The following is a 17,957-nucleotide window of genomic DNA, read 5'->3' as shown; positions in this document are numbered from 1 at the left end:
ATCAAGCTGAGATTCCTTCCCAGACCTGCTCTGTGCCTTCTTCACGGGTCACTAACCTGCATTTAAAGGGCACCTCATGTCCAAGTGCGGCTTTCCTTTCTCCCCAATTAGCTTTCATTTTGCTTCCAACCGAGCACACATGGCCAGCTTCAGAGGCTGATGGGGCTTTTCAAAACGTCTCTGTTAATCGGCTTAATGAAAGATGACAGATGATAAATTCATAAGTACATACACACTCGCTTGAGCACGTGGGAGAACGAGAGGATGAACAAGTCCCAAGTGCTTCAACCAGAAAAATAAAATCAAAATAAGACTCGTTTTCCTAGTTAGCTCTGGAAGACGAGAGGCAAAATACTGTACATCTCCTATCCTATCCTATCCTATCCTATCCTATCCTATCCTATCCTATCCTATCCTATCCTATCCTATCCAACTCTACCCAACCCTACCCCACTCCAGTCCATGGGGAGAAGGAGAAGGGGAGGGATAGTACTACTACTACTAGTAGTAGTAGTAGTAGTAACTGGGCTGAAAGAGTAGAGTAGAATAGAATAGAATAGAATAGAATAGAATAGAATAGAATAGAATAGAATAGAATAGAATAGAGCAACAGAGTTGGAAGGGACCTTGGAGGTCTTCTAGTCCAACCCTCTGCTTAGGCAGGAAACCCTACACCACTTCAGACAAATGGTTATCCAACATCTTCTTAAAAACTTCCAGTGTTGGAGCATTTACAACTTCTGGAGGCAAGTTGTTCCACTGGTTAATTGTTCTCACTGTCAGGAAATTTAGTTCTAAGTTGCTTCTCTCCTTGATGAGTTTCCCTGAATTGCTTCTTGTTCTACCCTCAGGTGCTTTGGAGAAGAGATTGACTCCCTCTTCTTTGGGGCAGCCCCTGAGATATCGGAACACTGCTATCATGTCTCCCCTAGCCCTTGTTTTCATTAAACTAGACATACTGATTTCCTGCAACCTTTCTTCATATGTTTTTCATATGAAAGCTTACTTACTGTTGGATTTAATATAATAATAGCAATAGCAATAGTACTTAGACTTATGTACCACTTCACAGTGCTTTACAGCCCTCTCTAAGCAGTTTACAGAGTCAGCCTCTTGCCCCCAACAATCTGGGTCCTCATTTTACCCACCTTGGAAAGATGGAGGGCTGAGTCAACTTTGAGCCATTCAGGATCTAACTGCTGGCAGTCGGCAGAGTTAGCCTACAATACTGCATTTTGACTACTGCACCACCATGGTGTATATTTAATATATTATACACATGATATATTTAATATATGTATAATACATGTGGATGAGATGGGCAGCATATAAATCTAATCAATCAATCATCAACCAATCAAGATGGAATTATTGCCCAGTGCGCAAAGAAAAAAACAAATTATTACACCTGTTAGATTCCAGATAAGAAAGAGATTAAATAATGGATGAGATATTCCCATTAGCTCAGTTTTTGGCTTATGTGGAGCAGCCCCTGCTCTACATTTACGCATGTATTATAATCAAATGATTCCAGCCCAGAATATTTTTGCATTGATTTGGTAGGTCCTCATTGGTACCAATTAAATTTGCATTTACCTATCCGATGATATTTAACATGCAGTCACATCAGAAGAAGCTGCTTGGGTCTCAATGGATGGAGAAGACTTCTCTTCCAAAGATCACAGAACCATCCTGACTTTGATCCAAGCAACTCAGTGATAATTTTCAGCAGAGACGTTGATGTCCTCCAGATTAGAGAATGGGGTGGTAGGAATGCTGTTGTTGGACAACACAACATTTAGATTAAATTAACAGAGTTGGAAGAGATCTTGTAGGTTATTTAGTCCAGGGGTCGGCAACCCGCAGCTCTGGAGCCACATGTGGCTCTTTCATCCCTCTGCTGTGGCTCCCTGTCGCCAGTTGGCTCCACAATTGATAGGGCTTTCAGTTAGGACAGGTATAGGAAAAAGGACGCCATGCTAGGGGCAGACTCTATGGTGGGGGAACTGGGCTTCTGGTCAGCAGAGGAAAAAGGACGCCGTGCTAGGAGGAAACTCTATGGTGGGGGGACCGGACTTCCGGTTGGCTCCAGAATTGGGTTGTAATTCCGGCCAATCTAGCTGAAGGCCAAACATGATTAAGGAGCTGCTTCTGATACACCCTTCCTCTCTGATACATTTCAAGTCCAGATAGTCAGCGACAACCATTGAGCCCCAAATGTTTGTTGCTAAGTGAGATACTTGTTAAGTTTATGACCATTTGATGACCTTTCGTGTCACCGTTAAGTCAATTGCTGCAGGTATGATGTTAGTAAGATGGCTATTCAGTGAACCTGAATACGTTCCCCCATTGACTTTTGATAGTCAGAAAGTCACAAAAGAGGATCACGTGGCCCCCGGGACAATGACACCATCATAAAGTTGAGTCGGTTGCCGAGCGTCTGATATTTGGATCACGTGACCCTAGGAATACTGCAACGGTTGTGTGTGATCTTGATTGAATCCCTCTCTCAATGCAATTTAGGATTGCGTTGGCTTGATGAAGCTCCCACAGCTTCAAAAGGCAACTTCTATTCCACTGGTTGATTGTTCTGACTGTCTTCCTTATTTCTTGGTTGAACCTCTCCTTGATCAGTTTCCATCCATTATTCCTTGTCTGGACTTCAGGTCCCTTGGATAATAGGTTGTTCCCCTCCTCTCTGTGGCAGCCCCTCAAATATTGGAAGACTGCTAACATGTCACCCCTGGTCCTTCTCTTCACTAGACTAGCCAGACCCAGTTCCTGCAGCCATTCGTTATATACTTTAGCCTTCAGTCCCCTCATCATCCTGGTTGCTCTTCTCTGCACTCCTTCTAGAGTCCCAACATATTTTTTAATAGTGTGGTTACCAAAACTGGATGCAGTATTCTAGGTGTGGTCTTACTAAGGCTTTATAGAGTGGTAGTAGTACCTCCATTGATCTTGATCGTTTCCCTCTGTTAATGCAATTTAGGATTGCATTGGCTTTTTTGGCTGCCACCACACACTGTTGTATCATATTTAAGTGATTGTCCACTAGGACTCCAAGATCCCTCTCACAGTTACTGCTAGTAAGTCTGGTTTCACCCTGTCTATGTGTGTACTTTTGGTTTTTGTTGATAGTTTTGATCTAGAGCAGGAGTAGTTACCATCAGAGGTGGTATTCAGCCGGTTTGGACTGGTTCAGGCAAACCTGTAGCGCCGACGATCAGTTGGCCACACCCACCCGCCCACACTCTATCCCGTCCTTCATTTCCTGCTTTCTAGCTCATCTCAATCACGTGGCACAGCTGATTCCTTCCCCCACCCCTCTCTGCTCTACTTACTGTTGCTGACTTGGAAGGTAAGCAGCTGAGCTTCTAAATGCTCCATTTTTAGTGCTATGTGCAAGTGCCTTAGGTGTGCAAGTTGTGAAGCATGTGCTCACCGAACTGTTGTTAAACAGGCAACATCTCACCACTGGTTACCACTACCCTATTAACTTACCAGTTTGGTTTTGCTCTAAACAAATTATAGGACGTTCTCCATCTCTGGAATCTCACTTTTAGAAAAGTTCTCCTGATCTTTAACGAATTAAGCCCCTACCTTATACAACACCAGGCATTTTTTTCCCCCTTTGAACTTCCCAAGTGTTTTAATTTCCTTATTTGGGATTGGCACCTCTGCAAATATAAGGAGACAAATACAATCCTGCCCTCCCACCGGCTTTGCTTGGCCAACTGTGGTTCTTTAATGGTCTTCTCTGACAGCCTGGTAATGGACCCAGCTGGATGGAGATCCATCTGCTGAAGGTTCTCTTGAGGAACATCTGTAAAGTCTGCACCAACGTTCTCCAGCTAACGCCTTCCAGATGGGTTAAGGCCATCCTGTACAGAATTAATGGGCCAGCATGGATGTCAGTGTTGCAAGTGATGCACCCATAGAAGCAGAAGTGAGGCCATCTTGGAAGCTTCAAGGGTGCCAATGGGTGGAAATTCAAAGACTTGCTGTCTCATCATACATAGAGAGGATTTGGTTTGTCTGACTCACTTATCAATGCAGGGAGGTAAATAATTAGAATAACAGAGTTGATAGGGACCTTGGAGGTCTTCTAAGTCCAACTTCCTGCTCAAGTAGAAAACCTCATACTATTTCAGACAAATGGTTGTCCAATCTCTGCTTGAAAACCTCCAGTGATGGAGGATCCACAACTTCTGAAGGCAAGCTATTCCGCTGCTAAATTGTTTTCACTGTCAGAAAATGTCTCTTTGGTGTTAGGTTGCTTCTCTCCTTCATTAATTTCCATTCATTGTTTCTTGTCCTGCCCTCAGATGCTTTGAAGAATAGTTTGACTCCCTCTTCTTTGGGGCAGGCCCTGAGATATTGGAACACTGCTATCATGTCTCCCCTAGTCCTTCTTTTTATAAAACTAGACAAAGCCAATTCTTGCAACTGTTCTTCGTATGTTTTATCCTCCAGTCCCCTAATCCTCTTTGTTGCTCTTCTCTGCTCCATTTCTAGAGTCTCCACATCTTTTTTACATTGTGGCGACCAAAACTGGATGCTCTATTCCAAGTGTGGCCTTACCAAAGCATTATAAAGTGATATTAACATTTCACGTGACTTTGATTCTATCCCTCTGTTGATGCAGCCTAGAACTGTGTTGGCTTTTTTGGCAGCTGCTGCACACGGCTGGCTCCTATTTAGATGATTGTCCACAAGGACAGCAAGATCCTTCTCACAGTTACTACTATTGAGCAAGGTACCACCTATGCTGTACCTGTGCATTTTGTTTTTCCTCGCCTAAATGTAGAACCTTACTTTTTTTCACCACTGAATTTCATTTTGTTAGAAATAGGCCCTGTGTTCAAGTCATTCTTGATTCTGGAAAGTGACCTTCCTTGGACATTTCACTGCAGGAGAAATTCTGGATATCAGCAATTCTAGAGATGCAGGCCTGGGTGTCACAGGAATAGAATCAGTGGAGGTATTTCCTAAAACTCAAGCACACTAACGGCTGAATTCTGAACGATGCCCCTTGCAGCAAGGAATTTCTGTCAGAACAGATCTTATTAGGCCTGCCAACTCAGTGAGATGGCAATTCACGTCTACTTTTTTAATCTCTCTCTCTCTCTCTCTCTTTACCTCAGAGAAATCTCTAATGTTAGCATTTTAAATATGCTGGACCGGGGGAGAGGAAAAGATAATAACCTCTGTGATGTGGGGAGGGAAGGATAATTAAATAGAAAAAAGGAATTTTGTGAATAATAATATTTGGTATAAGATCAGTGATGGCGAACCTATTTGGGACCGAGTGCCCAAACTGGAATGCGCATGTATGTGTGCGCACCGGAGCACCGGAAACCCAAAAACCAGCTGGCCGGCGCATACATGCCTGTTTTTTGACCATTTTCAGGCCGTTTTTCAGGCCAGTTTTTTTGGCTGTTTTCAGGCCATTTTCAGGGCCACTTTCAGGCTGTTTTTTAACCATTTTCAGGCCATTTTCCAGGCTATTTTTCAGGCCGTTTTTCAGGCCAGGTTTTTTGGCTGTTTTCAGGCCATTTTCCGGGCCATTTTCAGGCTGTTTTTTAACCATTTTCAGGCCATTTTCCAGGCTATTTTTCAGGCCGTTTTTCAGGCCAGTTTTTTTGGCTGTTTTCAGGCCATTTTCCAGGCCATTTTCAGGCTGTTTTTAACCATTTTCAGGCCATTTTTCAGCCCAGTTTGTTTGGCTGTTTTCAGGCCATTTTCTGGGCCACTTTCAGGCTGTTTTTAACCATTTTCAGGCCATTTTTCAGACTATTTTTCAGGCCGTTTTTCAGGCCAGTTTTTTTGGCTGTTTTCAGGCCATTTTCCAGGCCATTTTCAGGCTATTTTTAACCATTTTCAGGCCGTTTTTCAGGCTATTTTTCAGGCCGTTTTTCAGGCCAGTTTTTTTGGCTGTTTTCAGGCCATTTTCCGGGCTGTTTTCAGGCTATTTTTTAACCATTTTCAGGCCATTTTTCGGCCCAGAAAATGCCTCGGAAAACGTTTGAAAAATGGCCTGGTTTTTGGCCGTTTTCAGGCTGTTTTCTGGTGCTCCAGTGCCTGCAAAGACCAGCTGGCTGGCACACATGTGCACACCAGAAACCAAAAGAGCATCTGGAAATGGCGCATGGGCCCACAGAGAGGGCTCTGTGTGCCACCCCTGGCATGCGTGCCATAGGTTTGCCATAACGGGTATCGATAGTCCTTGATTCACAACAGTGACCGAAGTTACAACGGCACTGGAAAAAGTGAGTTACGACCATTTTCACACTTATGACCATTGCAGCATCCCCATGGTCACGTAATCAAAATCCAGATGCTTGGCAACTGACTCATATTTATGACAGTTGCAATGCCCGGAGTCATGTGATCCCTTTTTGCGACCTTCTGACAAGCTAAGTCCCTTTCTCCTTCTTTGCAAGAAGCCAGGCTGACATCTCTCTGGCCCTCCTGCTGTTTGAAGTGTTGGGACTCCCCCCACCCCCAAATCCCCCCCCCCTTCCACTGCAGATCTAGCCACTTGATGAATGGGGATGTTAATCCACCCCCAATTCTGAAACTTCCTGGTCCTCTCCCCCTCCTCCTTTCCAGCAGCTAACTCAGCAAGTTTTCCTTCTATAAAACATAGCAAGCAAGCTGCAAGAGTGGAATAGATTTATGGGCAGGCCTTAAATGACAGAGGGGGATGTTTTGATTCTCTTCTCAGCTCAGCCCGCCACCCTTCCCCTCCAGTTTTCAGCTTTTATAAATAACATTTCACAGAATTGCTTCTCTTCTCTTCTGGTTTCCTTCGTCCAGAGTCGGAGGTGGCAAGCCTATTTAATATTTGTTATTTTCCCCTCCTGCGACATTTAGACCTTATCTTTCTTTCCTGGGCCATGCACCGTGAAATAAAGTTGGCCAAATCGCAGTTTTATAGGGATGGGAAAATCTCCTCCTTTCCCATTCCCCTACCTCCACCAGTGTGGGAAAAGCAGAAACCTTTATTTATTTGTTTATTTATTTATTGGTTCAATTTATATGCCGCCCTTCTCCGGAGACTCAGGGTGGCTTACAATGCGTTAAGCAATAGCCTTCATACTTTTGTATATACCTGCTTAGTAGGGCTTTCGCCTCCCCCCCCAAAGCGGTGTTCTTTTTTATACAAAGTCAGTTTATTGCCCCCACAATCCGGGTCCTCATTTTACCTACCTCGGAAGGATGGAAGGCTGAGTCAACCATGAGCCTGGTGAGATTCGAACTTGCAGCAAATGCAGGCAGCTGGTGCTATTTAACAGCACTTTAGTCTGCTGCGCCACCAAGGCTCTGGTACCTACGGTATCTATCTACTCGCATAGAACATGCTTTCAAACTGTTAGATCACGGGTGCCAAATACAAGGCCCATGGGGCCATCCTGAAAAATGTAAGGGCCCGGCCGACATTGCTTCAGCCCAGGCTCCCCGAAGCGGCTTCAGCCCAGTCTACCCAATGCAAAGAGGAAACTTGCCAGCAGTTTAGGGAGTGGTGTCAAGCTGGCCACACCCACCCAGTCAGCCACACCCAGTGAACGGTGTTAAGATGGTCACGCCCAACCAGTTGGCCACACCCACCCAGTTGGCCATGCCCGGCCGGCCCTCAACCACAGCCCTGATGTGGCCCTCACTGAAATTGAGTTTGATACCCCTGTGTTAGATGGACCGAAGCTGAGGCAAGTGACGGGAGCTCACCCTATCACACAATGCTAGGACTCGAACCGCCAGAGCTGAGACTATGTCCAGCATCATTAAGCCATTGAGCCACTGTGTCTCAAAGAAATGAAGTGCGCCCAGCCATTCGAGAAGTGACGGGAAAGACACAGACTAGGAAGCAACACGCACTAAGTGCAGCCAAGGCAGATCATCGGCGTAGGTTTGGCCCACCAAGGAGTTAAGTGACAAAGTCTACAGGCCCTCCGATGAATCCATAATTGATTCGGTAACAAATCACTAATCTCGCTGTCATCCTGGTGAATAAGATAATAAATGTGCCTTGTCCAGGGAATGCAAAGTTGTTTGAATTGGGCTGAAATTATTAATAAAGGCCCAACTTTTTCCCCGGTTCTTATCTCCCCTGCTCCTCGATTCCAGCTAGTTTAGCATTTCTTTTTAATCTCTCTCGCTTGTCACATTAGACAGCTGAGAGTAAAGAGAGGGGTCTCTCTGTGTGTGTATGTGTGCAAATTGCCATAGAAGCACGACGACAGGTTTTTTTTTGGGGGGGTGGGGGGGAGAAGAGTGGAGTTGCAAAAGCCAAAGGGGGCTTTCATCTTTTTCCCCCTTTCATTTGGGGTGGGGGTGTGGGAGGCACATAAAAAAAGATAACCAAAGCAGAAGAAAATACCCTGCAAATTTGAGGTTGGGGGTGGGGGGAGAATTTGTTTTGATCTGCCAGACTTAGTATATTCCCAAACTTGCTTTGGACTTCCCTTCTCTCACACTTTTTTCTGTTATAAAAGAGCAGTGTTCTTCCTTTTTCTATTTCTTTCTCTTTTCTTCCTCCTACTCCTCTTCCCTCTTCATTTTCCTCGCCTTTCCCCCTTTCTTCCTCTTCTCTTCCTGCTCCTTCTCTTTTTTCTCCTCCTCCTCCTCTTCTTGTTCCTTGTCCTTTTCCCTTTTCTCTCCATATTCATCCTTTACTACTTCTCCTTTTTCTTCCTCTTCTTCTTCCTTTCCCTTTCCCTTCCTTCTCTTCCTTCTTCCCTCTATTCTTCTCTCCCTTCTCTTCTTCTCTCCCTCCCATTCTCCTTCTCATCCTTCTCCTTTTCCCTCCCATCATTTCCTTCTCCTTCTTTTCTCCTTCCCATCCTCCTCCTCCTCCTTCTCCTTTTTTTTTTTTAATTTGATTTATATGCCGCCCTTCTCTGGAGACTCAGGGCGGCTTACAATGCGTTAAGCAATAGCCTTCATACTTTTGTATATTTATCCTTCTCCCTCCCATCCTCATTTCCTCCTCCTCCTCTTTCTCCTTCTCCCTCCCATCATTTCCTTCTCCTTCTTTTCTCCTTCCCATCCTCTTTCTCATCCTTCTCCCTCCCATCCTCATTTCCTCCTCCTCCTCTTTCTCCTTCTCCCTCCCATCATTTCCTTCTCCTTTTCTCCTTCCCATCCTCCTTCTCCTTCTCTTCTCCCTCCCTCATTTCCTCCTCCTCCTCTTTTTCCTTCTACTTCTCCCTCCCATCATTTCCTTCTCCTTCTTTTCTCCTTCCCATTCTCCTTCTCCTCCTGCTGCTTGTCCACAGGGGGAAGATTAAAAATTACAAAATTGTTGACCTGAATAGTGTAGAGGAATGTATGAACTACTACATTCTGAAGACACTCAACTAGGGCAGCAGCACCTACCTCTGTTTCATTTTTAAATGTTCAATTGATTGAGTTTCATGTTTAATGAATAAAAGAGATCATCATCAACAACAACATCATCATCATCATCCACTGGTCATTATGTAAAAAATACAACTTTCCTGTATCCAAAAAGTCATGGGAACATAAAAGTGGAAAAAGTTATAGAAAATGAGAAGGTGAAGATCTTGTGGGACTTTCGAATACAGATGGATCGTCACTTGGAACACAACACGCCAGATATCACAGTTGTCAAAAACCGAAACATACAATTTATTGACATCGTGGTACCAGGAGATGCCAGAGTCGAAGAAAAAGAACTGGAAAAAAATGATGAAATATCGCAACCCGGCCATCGAAACTAAACGGCTATGGATGAAACATGTCACAGTGATACCCATTGTCATCGGTGCACTTGGTACCATGTCCAAGAATTTTACAAAACATATTAAGAAATTGCAGCTTCCTACAATAACACCAGCGGAACTGCAAAAAACTGCGCTACTTGGAACATCATATATTTTAAATAGATACTTGGTTGATGCCTAGGACGCTGGCAGCAACCAGTATCAACTATTAGCACCAGTCAATGGTATTTGTGATGTATTTTTGAATGTTCAGTTGACTGAGTTTCATGTTTAATGAATAAAAGAGATAATATACTTGGTTGATACCTAGGATGCTGGCAGCAACCTGCATCAACCATCAGCACCAGTCAATGGTATTTGTGATACATTTTAAATGTTCAGTTGACTGAGTTTCATGTTTAATGAATAAAAGAGATAATAATAATAACAACAACAACAAAAACAGCAACAATTCATAGATTGGAAGCCCCCACTAATAGTCTCTCACCCAATTAAACTGTTAGATTCATCAAGGCATTGATTTATTAGCAGAAGAGGTCATACCTCTCTTTTATACAGATAGTCCTCGATTTACAAAATTTCATTTAGTGACCGTTCAAAGTTACAACCGCACTGAAAAAAGATCTGATGACCGTTTTTCACATGTATGACCTTTGCAGCACCCCCGTGGATGCACGTGATCAAAATTCAAATGCTTGGAAACCGACTCACATTTATGACAGTTGAAATGTCCCGGGGTTCTGTGATCCCTTTTTCTAACCTTCTGACCATCAAAGTCGATGGAGAAGCCGGATTCACTCAACGACCGTGTGACCAACTTAACAACTGCAGCAATTTGTTTAACAACCGTGGCAAGAAAGCCAAACTCGCTTAACAAATGTCTCCCTTAGCAAGTGAAATTTTGGGCTCAATTGTGGTTGTATGCAGAAGTGGGTTTCACATAATTTTACCACCGGTTCGCCGTACATCAAAAATATGAGAGTGCGTGCCTTCCGTGCATGCACCCGGCCTTCTGTGCATACACTTTGCTGGCACGTGCGACTTGCATGCATGCATACGGATTAGAAAACGTGGCTAAAATAGCATGGAATAGTGCTGGGGCGGTTTGCACGAACCGGTCCAAACCGGCTGAATACCTCCACCGGTTGTATGCCAAGGACTGCCAGTCTACATACTCTCGGAAGTCGCTTCACATTCACTAAAAAGCACCCCAGAAATGGAACAATAAATCAATAGCCCCGGGAAAAATAAAAAGAGCAATAGAAGCAAAATGAAAATAGAGAAGCTGCATCAACAAGAAACAAGTTAAAAATAATCCAACTGATATTTTAAAAGGTCTGGGAATACGGAGAGAGACATCAAGGTAGAGCCTGGTTAATCTCCCTGGAGATATTTTTTCAATAAAGGCGGTATCATAAATAAGGTCACGCTTGTTAGTCAGGCTTCCTGTAAGACGAAGTTGGTACAAGCAGCTTTAATTAGAGGCAGGGAAAACTCCGTTTTTTGTTTCCAAAATTCTTCGTCAAATCTGTCGGTAGAGAATCGGGATAGACCAAGGGAGAGAATCAAGATCACGTGAAGGGTTAATACCATTTTATAATAGCGTGGTGAGACCACACTTGGAATATTGCATCCAGTTTTGGTCGCCACGGTATAAAAAAAGACGTTGAGACTCTGGAAAGACTGCAGAGAAGAGCAACGAAGAGAATTTAGGGGACCAGAGTCTGAAACCTATGAAGAATCCCTTCTGCTTTGGATTCTGTTTAAAACTTGAATCTTGGTTTAATGCCGGTAACTGCGAGAGGGATCTTGGAGTCCAAGTGGACAATCACTTAAATATGAGCCAGCATATTTATATGTGCAGCAGCAGCCAAAAAGGCCAATGCAATCCTAGGTTGCATTAGCAGAAGGATAAAATCAAGATCATGTGAAGTATTAGTACCACTTTATCATGCCTTGGTAAGGCCACACTTGGAATACTGCATTCAGTTTTGGTCGCCACGATGTAAAAAAGATGTGGAGACTCTGGAAAGAGTGCAGAGAAGAGCAACAAAGAGGATGAGGGGACTGGAGGCTAAAACATATGAAGTACGGTTGCAGGAACTGGGTATGTCTAGTTTAATGAAAAGAAGGACCAGGGGAGACATGATAGCAGTCTTCCAATATCTCAGGGGCTGCCCCAAAGAAGAGGGAGTCAAGCTATTCTCCAAAGCACCTGAGGGCATAACAAGAAGCAATGGATGGAAACTAATCAAGGAGAGAAGCAACCTGGAATTAAGAAGAAATTTCCTGATTGTGAGAACAATTAATCAGTAGAATGGCTTGCCTTCAGAAGTTGTGACTGCGCCTTTCCCTTCCTCCTTCCCTATCTTTATCTTCCCCCTTCCTTCCCTCTTCCTTCCTTTCTTCTTCCTTCCCCCTCCTTCCCCTCCTTCCCTCCCTCCCTTCTCCTTCCTTTTCCTCCCTCCCTCCCTTCCTTCTCCTTCCTGTTCCTCCCTTCTCCCTTCCTTCCTCTCTTCTTCCTTCCCCCTCCTTTTCCTCCTTCCCTCCCTCTCTCCCTTCTCTTTCCTTTTCCTCCCTCCCTTCCTTCTCCTTCCTGTTCTTCCCTTCTCCCTTCCTTCCTCTCTTCTTCCTTCCCCCTCCTTTTCCTCCCTCCCTCCCTCCCTCCCTCCCTTCTCCTTCCTTTTCCTCCCTTCTCCCTTCCTTCCTCTCTTCCCCCTCCTTTTCTTCCCTCCCTCCCTCCTTCCAATGGTTCGATGTTTTTTTCCCCTGGGAATCAAAATACACCTCTTCATTTCACCCACTGCAATTGAAACAATTTTGCCCGCAAGCAATTCCAAAAACAGGGGAAGCTTTGCAGGCCATTTAAGGGGGGTGGATGGGTGGGCAGCACTCCGGCTCCTATCTAGAAGTGCAGAATAATTGCTTTTGGTCTGAGTGTATGATTGCAAGGGATTTAAATTTCTTAAGAAAAGTCCCCCCATTTCTTAATAAAATGCAATGGGACGAAAATGCTAGACTTTCACCATGCAGGCTAAACGTTCTGAGATTGGATCCTGTTTTATTTTCTGGCATAGAGACCCGATTGAGGCCTTTTACCAATTTTTCAGAACAAAAGAGACAAACACCATCCCCCACGCCTCCAAATTCATTTATCTAATGCTATTATTATTATTATTATTATTATTATTACTACTACTACTACTACTACTACTACTACTACTACTACTATACACAAACTTGACAATATACACAGCAAACAAGATAACTAAGCTGGATTTCGTATCTCAAATCACTAGTCGAACACATCATCATCATCGTCATCGTCATCGTCATCGTTATCGTTATCGTTATTGTTATTATTTAATCTTTAGTGAGATTCACAGCCTTTGAGGCTGGTTAATAGCTCAGCAGCTCGAGTCCTAACCAAGGACCTAGGAACTGTTAAGGTATCATCGGAGGATGTAAGCTGTTCCGAGTAAGGTGGTTTTTTGGTTGTTGTTGTTGTTGTTGTTGTTGTTGTTGTTGTTGTTGTTATTATTATTATTATTATTATTATTATTATTATTTTCACGGCAAACGGGAACAAACATTGCATTTGGTTTGTTTTTAGGATAACAACCAACCAGCATATATGCAAGGGCCCTGATAAATGGTGTGGAAAGAATGTCAATTTTTTTAAAAAAGAAATCCAGAGAAGAAGCCGAGGATGATTCATCCATCAGGAGATGTTCACCTCAAAGAGGTGGAAATCTATGAATCGGACATGGGACGTTTTGGCTGGAAGCAACCCAGAGAAGAAAAATGGAGAGAACAGCCCCACAGAGTGTTTCAATTGAGACAATGGAATTATTAAACAGATTAAACGGAGTTGGAAGGGACCTTGTAGGTCATCTAGCCCAAGCAGGAGGCCCTACACCGTTTCTGACAGATGACAGTCCGGTCTCTTCTTGAAAGCCTCCACTGATGAAGCTCCCACAACTTCTGAAGGCAACTTCTGTTCCATTGGTTGATTATTCTCCTTATTTCCAGGTTGATTCTCTCCTTATTTATTTATTTATTTATTATTTATATAATAATATATAATTATTATTATAATATAATAATTTATATAAATATAAAAATATAATAATTATTTATGGTCTTCCGGGTGCGCTTCAAGGTTTTGGTTACCACCTTTAGAGCACTCCATGGCATCGGACCGGGGTATCTACGAGACCGCGTTCTGCTACCAATAGCCTCTCACCGACCAGTACGCTCCCATAGAGAGGGGCTCCTCAGGGTGCCGTCGGCCAAACAGTGTCGACTGGCGGCCCCCAGGGGGAGAGCCTTCTCTGTGGGGGCACCTACCATCTGGAACGAGCTCCCCCCAGAGATACGGAAGATCCCGGACCTGCGCACGTTTCACCGTGCTCTCAAAACTTTTCTATTTCAGCAAGCTGGCCTGGCCTAACTCCCATTTTTTAAATTTTTTAAATTTTTTAATTTGTGATTTTATAAATTGGGTGTTTTAATCTGTGTTTCGGCCAAAATATTTAATAATTTTAAGGGATTTTTTTAAATATTTGTATTATCTGTATTTTATCTTGGCTGTTCACCGCCCTGAGTCCTTCGGGAGTAGGGCGGTATAGAAATTTGATTAATAAATAATAATAAATAAATAAATAAATATCCAGTTCCTGCAACCGTTCATTGTATGTTTTAGCTTCCAGTCCCCTAATCATCCTGGTTGCTCTTCTCTGCACCCTTTCTAGAGTCTCAACATCTTTTTTATAGTGTGGTGACCAAAACTGGATGTAGTACTCTAGGTGTGGTCTTACTAAGGCTTTATAGAGTGGTATGAGTACCTTACTTGATCTTGATTGTATCCCTCTGTTAATGTAACTTAGGAATTGGATTGGGGGGAGAAAGAATTTTTATTAGTAATTCAAAATTAAAATTAAAAATCAATTTTGAAGAATTGAGTCCAGGTGAGATGGTCACTGTGTCAACCCTGCCTAAATCAGGCCTGCTGTTGTCGGGGAGCAAAGGGGAGGAACAGATAGTTTTGGGTTCCGCTTAAAACCTGAAACTTGGCTTAATGCCAGTAACTGTGAGAGGGATCAAGGAGTCCTTGTTAATTTAATCAGTTAAATATGAACCAACAGGCTGGCCTGGCCTAACCTCCCTTTTTAATTGTAAATTTTAAATTTGTCTAAAACTTTAGGGGTGTTTTAATCTGTTCTGGGCCAAATTTATTTAATTAGGTTTTATACTGTTTTTAAATTTTGTAATCTGTGTGTTTTATCTCTTGGCTGGTCACCGCCCTGAGTCCTTCGGGAGTAGGGCGGTATATAAATCTAATAATAATAATAAATAAATAAATAAAAATTAAAAAATTGTGTGTGGCAGCAGCCAAGAAGGCCAATGCAATCCCAGCCTGCATTAACAGAGGGATAAAATCAAGATCACGTGAAGTGTTAGTACTGCTTTATAAAGTCTTGGTAAGGCCACACTTGGAATATTGCATCCAGTTTTGGTCGCCATGATATAAAAAAGACGTTGAGATTTTAGAAAGAGTACAGAGAAGAGCAACAAAGATGATTAGGGAGCTGGAGAGTAAGACATATGGTTGGAGGAATTGGGTATGTCTAGTCTAATGAAAAGAAGGACTAGGGGTGACTTGATAGCAGTCTTCCAATATTTAGGGGGCTGCCCCAAAGAAGGGGGGTGTCAACCTGTTGTGGCTCCGTCCTCCGAGCCTATCTTATCGGAGGAAGAAGGCTCCAAACATGAAGGAAAGGAGACGGCCAGGCCTCCCTCTCCAGGACCCTCCTCTCTGGCAATGCCTCCGGAGGACACCGAAGGCCAAACGATAGGCTCAGAGCCAAGCACGTCCCCGCAGCCACAGGTGGACAGTGACGAGGAAAATAAGTGCTGGCTGGACTCTCGCCAGAAGCGCAGGGAGAAGTGTGCGCAGCAGAGGGGAAGGCGTGCCAGAGATTAGCTGAGTCACTGGACCACAGCCCACAGGGTATAAAAGAGAGTGTGGTGGCCATTCCGACTCTGTGACGGACAAAGCTAATCTCTGGCGAAGCACTTTGCACCTTCGGACACAACGCCTATTTTGCTGTGGATTTAATTACGAACTGTGTGTATTTTTGTCTGTGTTATCGGAGTAAAAGCTCTTGGCAGGCTGCCACGGAGTTGCTGCCAAGTTCCTTATTACTGATGTTGTGTGTTTGAAAAGTTTATTTAACCCTCGGCTGGCTGGTTGGGTGTGTGCTTGTACGGGGACAGAACACAACCTATTTTCCAAAGCATCAGAAGGCAAGACAAGAAACAACAGATGGAAACTAACCAAGGAGAGAAGCAACATAGATCTAAGGTGAAATTTTCTAATGGTGAAAACTATTCATCACTCCAGCCTTTACGAAAAGACTGGACAGCCACTTATCTGGAATGGTATGAGGTCTCCTGCTTGCACAGGGGGTTGGACTAGAAGACCTCCAAGGTCCCTTCCAACTCTGTTATTGTTTTATTATTATTATTATTTTTGTTGGATGATGGACATGTGTTTACCCCAAGCCCATTTAAACTCAGGCTGACTGACCACTGAGAGCACCAAGGACCTCACAGAAAGCCGTACTTCAGCAAATTCACCACTCAATCTCTCTTTCCCTCCTCACCTCCACAAAATCTGCCCGTTTGCTTTGCATCCGATGCCGCTTTAATTTAATTTGTAATAATGTTTTTTCCCCTTCCCCCCACTTCTGGCCAAGTTTATATGCTCAGCTGAGTTCTTTGATTGGGCTTTGTGCCCGCTGGAATGGATTTTAATGCATATTTTTATATCTATATTATCAGCGTTATGCATTGGTGTGCTTTTCTCGCTCGTCTTTTTAATGTGTCTAGCTCCGACAATTGTTCTGATATTTTGATGACTGGCTGTTATGTTGTCTTGAAAGCCATTATGGCCGAATACCTTCACATTTTAAACGACCGAGCGAACCTGCATGCATGCGCAAACTTTGGTCTAGGAGATTGCCACAAAGACGGGAGTCGGAATGAATTTTGCAAAAGAGTTTGCAAAAAGAAAGAAAGAAAGAAACAAACAAACAAAAAAGAGCTGCACATTGTACTCCGACATCATCTTAGCTAAAGGAGTTTTTCCCCAAGGTGCTTTTTCAAGAGGCATCTGGGCTTTCTGGTTTTTCTCTGAAGGGGTTTCACTTCTCATCCAAGAAGCTTCATCTGTTCTGAAAGAAGGGAAGTTCTTCATTCAGAAGCAAAACGTCTTCAAAGAAAAAAACAACAGAAAGTCCAGTTGCCTCTTGAAAAAGCACCTTTGGGACAACCATGACCTGGATGAATGAGACTCTTCATAGACATCTAAGCGGTTTCCACAAAGAAGAGGGGATCTACCTATTCTCCAAAGCACCTAACGGCAGGACAAGAAACAATGGATGGAAACTAACCATGGAGAGAAGCAACCTGGAACTAAGGAGAAACTCCTTGATAGTGAGAACAATCAACCAGTGAAACGACTTGCCTCCAGAAGCTGTAAATGTTCCAACACTGGAGATTTTTGAGAAGAGATTGGACAACGACCTGTCTGAAATGTATATCAAAAAGGTCATCAAAAAAGCACAACAAAGAATGTTCTTTCTGTGCCAACTCAGAAAACTCAAACTGCCCAAGGAGCTGCTGATCCAGTTCTACAGAGGAATTATTGAGTCTTTCATCTGCACCTCCATAACTGTCTGGTTTGGTTCTGAAACCCAACAAGACAGACACAGACTTCAGAGGATAATTAGAACTGCAGAAAAAAACAATGGCTACCAACCTGCCTTCCATGGAGGACCTGTGTACTGCAGGTCAAAAAGAGGGCTGTGAAAATATTTACAGACCCCCTCACATCCTGGACATAAACTGTTTCAACTTCTACCCTCAAAACGACGCTATAGAGCACTGCACACCAGAACAACTAGACAAAAGGACAGTTTTTTCCAAAACGCCATCACTCTGCTAAACAAATAATTCCCTCAACACTTCAAACTATTGACTAAGTCTGAACTACTATTAATCTTCTCATCGTTCCCATCACCCATCTCCTCCCACTTATGACTCTATGACTATAACTTTGTTGCTTGTATGCTTACAATTTATATTGATATTGTTTTCTGATTGCTTACTTGTACCCTATGACTATCATTAAGTGTTGTACCT

Source organism: Pituophis catenifer, unplaced genomic scaffold (assembly GCF_029215685.1).
Source record: "Pituophis catenifer annectens isolate HBS135680 unplaced genomic scaffold, rPitCat1.0.hap2 SCAF_2, whole genome shotgun sequence".
Taxonomy (NCBI): domain Eukaryota; kingdom Metazoa; phylum Chordata; class Lepidosauria; order Squamata; family Colubridae; genus Pituophis; species Pituophis catenifer.
Note: the sequence above shows the minus strand (reverse complement) of the source record.